Source organism: Dioscorea cayenensis, chromosome 5, assembly GCF_009730915.1.
Source record: "Dioscorea cayenensis subsp. rotundata cultivar TDr96_F1 chromosome 5, TDr96_F1_v2_PseudoChromosome.rev07_lg8_w22 25.fasta, whole genome shotgun sequence".
Classification (NCBI taxonomy): Eukaryota; Viridiplantae; Streptophyta; class Magnoliopsida; order Dioscoreales; family Dioscoreaceae; genus Dioscorea; species Dioscorea cayenensis.
In genome coordinates, this window is record NC_052475.1 from 12,354,369 (window position 1) to 12,361,506 (window position 7,138).

The 7,138-nt window shown below is 38.8% G+C and overlaps 1 non-coding gene across 1 annotated transcript; it reads right to left on the minus strand.

The window, feature by feature from the left end:
* Positions 1-5,995: 5,995 nt before the first annotated feature.
* LOC120262579 lies at positions 5,996-6,102 on the minus strand. The gene has a single exon (XR_005536845.1). It is a non-coding gene; the product is annotated as a small nucleolar RNA R71 (small nucleolar RNA).
* Between the last annotated feature and the right edge of the window lie 1,036 nt (positions 6,103-7,138).

The following is a 7,138-nucleotide window of genomic DNA, read 5'->3' on the forward strand; positions in this document are numbered from 1 at the left end:
AGATGGAAATTTCTTATGCTTTTAGGGGAAGCAAGGTCTGCATGCAACATACATGGATGTGCTCAAGCTTAGCATGGGGGAGCATAACCGTGCTCTCCCCATGATTTTCTTTTGATACACTTACCTCTTTTTGCTTAAAAGTCCCAAGATTAGAATGATATGAGCATGACTGTGCTCAGATCGTGTTGAGCCTAAATAGTTATTTTTATTTCCCAGATTCAGGGTTTGAGGGGATCTTTTGTTCGGGAGACTTTTTCTCCAATGAGGAAGCTCTCAAGGGAATGATGATCAGCTGCCACCACACGAGCTAAGGAGATCAAAGATGAGTTAGAGACGCTGGAGAAGTAGAGTTACCCATTCCATGGAGTTCTTGAAGTATATTTGAAGAGATCTTGTGAAAGGGGGAAGTCAAGATATCTTTTTTCCTTATGTCTATCTTCTTCTCTCATTTGTATGAATTCATGAGGGACTAGCTATTCCATGGTGCCTCGGGATTGTGAACTATGTTGTCTCTTATACTTTGACTACTTGAGTTTTAATGCCTATGGAGTTCTATTGTATTCTTGTGTTAATTTATGTGTTACATACTTGCCGTGCTTGATTTGCGTAGTTGCTCTAGCAAAACTTGGCTTGTGTCGATTGCTGTAGTTGTGACTATTTCGTGTAGTTACAAAACTTAGTATGCTTGGTATATTTGAGAGTTGTAGTTGTAATAAAGCCTTTGAGCACCCACAAGGATCTTTGAATATACAGTGGCAGGCATTAAGCTCAAGTTGGTATCTTGAGCACATAGGAATCATCCCGGGACATTGCTCCCTAGTCTACTTGGTTCTTCCATCCCTTTATTGTTTATTTTTGTTTAGTAGTTAACTCTTTTATCACCCCTTTCAGATTGACTACATATTAGAGGATCAATTAGTACTAGAAGCCCTTTCACTATGGTTCGACAACCTTACACCCTCGCAGTAGTACCACTTTATTACTGGTAACGATCGGTGACAACCTTACGGAGAGTTCATCACTAGACTACTCTAGCTACTCTAGCTCGAGCTTGGCTTAACCATGACAGAGCTGAATTCGAGTTTTCACCGAGTCGAGCCCGAATAGCTTGCTAGTGGAGGTGTATCATTTACACTCCTAGTTGTGGGTTGAGCGACGATTCGCCAAAAATATAAAAAAATATATTATATTTTATAGTTCTCACATATTTATATATTTAACATAACCTGACCATAATGCATAAAAAGTTAACAAAATCCAAAAAATAAACACAAAATAAAAACATCCATTAATATTACAATGTTTATCAAAATCATCAATCTATCAAAATCATCAATCCATTAAATGCTTTTCATCTCCCTCTCCTTTTGAGTTTTAAGACATACAACAATTAAATTTATTAAAATTCATAAACCATCACATCATTAAAATCTTCTTCACCATCTTTTCTTTCCCTTTTATCTTCATCAATAACCTCAAGACTATTTGATCCCTCTCCGGATATAGCTGTTTTAATATTTGCTCCATCTTTATTATCTACATAAAAAACACAAATATAGAGGTTAGTTAAGAATTAGATTTAAAACAAACCAATATTTCAAGATTTCAACTAAGTGAAAAATGTAAATAATAATTTATAAGTGAACTTACCAATGTTATAACCATGTGACCAATTACAGGTGCAAATGAAAGCTTGAACTTTTTCATGAAAAGTACAATTTCTATACTTGTTGAGCACACAAACACCAATAAGAAAAGCAGACTTAGATGCAACTGTTGTTATTGGTATAGCCAATACATCACTTACCATTAATGCAAGAATTGGGAACCTATGCTTATGACTCTTCCAATATTCCAAAACATCCAAATCTTCAAAATATGCAAATTCAAGCTTTGGCTCCTCCAAATAAAGATCCAATTAAGATTTTCCAGCATTGTAATTGATTGGTTATCAAATGCTTTAATTTCCTACAATTATTAATTTGGGTATACTCTCATAAAAATTTAAACAAATTAAAAAATGAAATTTATGTATAAAGAAAAAAAATGAAAGTGTTAGAACAGTACATCAAAGATTCTTTTGCTCTTATTTTTAATTCCTCCACCACTAATGAATGCACTGTATATACATGTTTTCATACCCTAAATCCACCATTTTACTTGTTCTCATGTATACTTTTGTGCATGTGTGGTGCTATTCTGGGTATTTCTACTGATTATACAGGAATAGGGGGTTCGATGCAATTGGAGTAAAATCGGGAAGAAAACAGGAAGAATGCTTTGTAAGTGCCAAGTGCTCAAGCTGGACATGGGTGAGACACCCTTATGTCCTCTCCACTGAATATTTCAACCTGTTGTGTGTTCTAGTGAGAAATCCATGTAGGAGGGTGTTCTTAAGCTCAATACAGTCCAGACAAGCTCGTGTCCTTGCTACTGAAAAACCCAGCCGCAAGATAATTTTATTCAAGAAGAAAAGACACGTGCTGGATACCCCTAACACGATCGTGATCTACCACTTCAGGGTCAGGACACGATCGTGTCCCTCATGCTGAATCTTCTAGGTGAACACTTTACCATTTCACTCAGAATGTCCCCAACATAACACGGTCTAGACACACTCGTGCTCTAACCATGTCGAGCTTGAGATCTGCATTTTTAACTCCAGTTTCTAGGGTTTCTCTATCATCTTTTTTCGGGGATCTTCTTTTCCACCGGGAGGACATTGATGAGAGCGAAGATCAAGCTTCACCACACTTTCTAAGGCAACAAAGGGCGAGTTGGAGGCACTAGGAAGTGGTGCTAGCACATGGAGCTCGACTTTAGAGGTGAATCTTGAAGAGAAGGGATTCATGTCTTCTTTCTTTTGATCTATTGTTGTTTTCTCCATATTATACCCACCCATGAGGGGCTAGTCGGCCACGATACTCCGGGATGGGAACTATGTCACTTTGTATGCTTTAAACACTTGTATTTTCTTGATTTACAGAGTTCTTTTAGTTATTGTGTTAAATCTTGTGTTTGCAAAACTAGTTGTGTTTGATCTGCGTAGTTGCTCAGGTAAAACTTGATGGTGGAATGTCACAGTTGTTGTTGCCCTAGGTAATCGCAAAACTTGGTGAGCATGAACCCATAGTTATCTATGCAAACTTAACATAGTTGAGAGCTATAGTTACATCATTTTTTTTAGCACACAAAAGAACTTTAGAATGTACCTGGTAAATCATGAGAGCGAGTGAGCTTAACTAAGTGCATAGGAAACAACCCTGGGCATTGTTCTCTTGTTGTTGACACTCGATCCAATCTACCTCTTATATTCACCTGTTCTTTTTCTTTTCCTTTTTCATAATTTTATTTTTCTTTATTAATCTAATTCTCAATTTGATTTTAACTAGAGATCAGTATAAGTCAGTACTTTAAGTCTAGTCCCTGTGGTTTGACAACCCTACCTCGCATGGGGTACCATTATATTACTTGTGTGTGACCCATGGAATTGCGGTTAGCACATCAAGTTTTTGGCACCGTTGCCAGGGAGTGGCAACTTTTAGGAAAGCTTAGAATCTGGTGTTCTAGTTTGTTTATATTGTGTATACTTGTGAGTATCTTTCATTTCATCGTGTTCTTTATTTTAGTTTCATCTTTAGCTTTGTTCTTAAGTTTCTTTTGAGCTTATAATGTTCTATCTTGTACACGTTGGTACAATTGCATGACCCGTGGGAGCATTTCTTCTCCATTAGCAAATCCTGATCTAGAAGTCGAAAGAAATTTTAGAAGAGGGATCCGTCAGATTGATTTGAGTGAGACAGAAATCTATTGAGATAAGTGTAGAAGTGGATCAGGAAGAATAAATGGCCAGTAACCAGCCACAAAGCATCTCAGATTTTATACTGTCAAACCTTAAATGGTCGAGTATTGTTCATCCTCCTATTGCGGCAAACAATTTCAAATTGAAGTCAAATTTAATTGAATTTTTGCAACATATGTGTCAGTTCGATGAATTTCAAGATGAAGACCCCTACGAGCATCTTAGAAACTTATCAAAAATCTGTGAAACTTATAAGGTGAGCAATGTTTTTGAGGAAGTAGTTCGTCTGAGACTCTTTCCATTCAGATTGTGAGGAAGGGCCAAGCAGTGGCTAAATTTCTTACCCCATGGGTCTCTTAAAATATGGAAGCAGACTTCTAAAGCATTCGTTGCTTGGTGCTTTTTCCCCCTACTAAGTGATAAGTGCTTGAGTAGACATATTTTAATATATGTTTTACATGCATTGAGCATCATTTTTACCATGATTTATGTCTCATTTTGTGTATGTGGTGTTCTTTTGTGCAATTAGGTTGTGAATACCTTGAAGAGTCAAAAGGAAGCAAAGATGTTCTATAAAGACACTATGTTGGGAGTTCTTGTTCAATTCAAGGACCAAGACACAAGAGGAGTTCATGAATGTGGAGATGTGCACCAACTTCCAAGGAGATTCAAGCCAATTTACTAGTTGGAAGGGCACAAAGGTAGTCACATCTTCATGTTCCTTCTCTTTGTGAAGATTGCAAGACCTTTCAAAGATGCGTCGATGAAGAAAAGTCTTATAGCCTACTGCATGGACGTGTCCCCAGCCATGTGGCCCTAAGAGGAGAGTGTTTGGATTACGGTTGTGAAAAGTACTGCAGCAAAACAACGTAACATTTTTACTGTAGCAGTATTGTAGTAAAATTACTATTCATGCGTATGTGTGGAAATTCCTATAGCCCATGCGGGCGCGAGAAAAATCCTCATGGGCGCATGGGGCCACGTGACAGGCGTGGTTTTGGGCTATAAATAGGCCATTTGCCCAATTCTTTGGATACTTTTTACGGGGCTTTTGGTGAGCACTTAGAGGGCAAGGCGGCTGGTGTTTTAGAGGAGGTCTATCACGATATTGGGGGCCGTTCAGTAGCCAACTTTGATAGATCTTTTCTCCTTCATAGCAAAGAGGGGGCCTTCGGCAACCTAGCTTCGGAGGAGGATTCTTCAAGACGTTGAGCAACCCATCAAGGTCATCATCACGAATTCAAAGGGGTTTTTCCCTAAGATTTTCATTGCGATTCATTGCATTAATCATTGTTTTGTAACCCATGGATGGCTAAACCCTAGTAGGCATTTGGGTATGTGAACCCTAGGATCTATTCTTTTGTATTGATTTGCTTTATATTTCTAATAAATTCGAGTTTATTTGAGTTTTAACCTTGTGTTTCCATGGCGTGCATGTTTTATTAATCTTTGTGATTGAATTATTATACATGATTTATTACTTTGATGAGAGAGGTCTCCATTAGAGTTATAACTCCAAGGTTAAAAGAGGGTTGAGAAGGTGAATCATAAGATAGTGGAGTATCCTTTTCCCTTTCGATTGAGTGTTTCCTATCTCTGTATTCCCTAAACTCTATGCAACCATATTTGGTGTGAGGCATGAGATTGAGAGATTTCTCCACCGGGACCTTGTAGGGGGTTAGGGATCCTTCACCGAGAAATAGGGTTGGATCTATCTTTAGGAATCAGTTTCACTCTTAGGTATCCCTAGAGCTTATTGCTGTCATATGGGGTGTGAGGTGTTGAGATTGAGCGATTTCTCCGCTGGGACCTTGTAAGGGACTAGTACCTGTGGCTTGGAGGCAATGGCCGGTTGTTCTTGGATTGCCTCCACTTATTAGGCTCGGTTTAGAAGCATTTAGTGAATCTTGAGCTTTATGTAAGATCCTAGGGGGAGCATCGCCAGAGTACCTCATCTTTATTAATTGAGATCTCCTTTACTTTCTTTCTTGGCCACTTGCTTGCTTATTAATTTTCTTACAATTAGTTCATTTCATCACATCCATTGATTTTGACTAGATAACTAAGAATTTGTTACTATTAATACTTCCGTTCCCTATGGATTCAACTACCCACTGAACGGGGTAATTATTACTTCAACACCTATGTACTTGTAGTTCACACACAATTCGGAAATGTGTCACTAAGATCACCAAACTCAAAAGCGACATCTCTTCCTTTCGCCAATTAGAATCTGAATCCTTATATGATACATGGGAGAGGTACAAGGAGATGTTGAGAAAATGTCCGCAACACGGAATTATTGAATGGATGAAAATTGAAATCTTTTATAATGGACTAAATACTTCCACCAAACAGATGCTTGATGCAGCCGCCGGAGGTTCATTGTGTAACAAGCAACTAAGTACAGCACAAAGCCTGATTGATGAGATGGAAAATAGCGGATATTAGTGGAGTTCAGAGAGGAACAAACCGGTGAAGACTGCTGGTATTTATCAAGTGGATGTCATCACTATTCTTGCAGCACAGGTTGAAGCAATAACTAAGAGATTGAACACCATGCAATCTCCGTCTTCAAGATCGGTACCTACTTATGATCATTCTGGCCTCTTATGTGACCCAAGTTATCCCTCCTCCATTGATAAAGGTGCAAAATAGATTGAACAAGTGGATTTCCTTGGTCAGAACCATCATTATCAGAATAACTCGTGTAGCAACGCATATAATGCTAGATGGAGGAATCATCCAAATTTTTCTTGGAGTCAACCTAGACAGGGACAGTTGACACAGTAGCAGCAGTACAAGCCTTCACCTCAGACTATACAACAATCGTAGTCCTCATTCTCCTCAGAAACCTCCAATGATCTCACCAGTTTGATGGCTCAATTCATTAAGAGTACAGAAACTCAGTTCGTTGATTATGAGGTGATGATTAGGAGCACCAATGCAACTGTGAGGAACTTGGAGCACCAGGTAGCCCAAATGTCTAAGCTGATAGAGGAAAGGCTACCAGGGACCCTCCCAAGAAACACAGTAGTGAACCCGAAGGAATCCTTGAAGAGTGTCACTTTGAGAAGTGGGAAACAACTTCCAAATTCTCTTGAGAAGGAGCCTAACCAGGAGGTTGCTGAACCCACAGTGAGTACCAATATTAACACCCGGCCACTGCAGTAGAGAAGATAGAGGAACAGGGTAAGGACATAACTCAAACACCCTAAGTATCAACCAAAGCTTCCTTACCCTATCAAGGCAAGGAAACACCAGCAAGAGGAGCAGTACAGAAAATTCCTTGACATGTTCAAAACTCTGCACATTAATGTTCCATTTGTAGAAGCC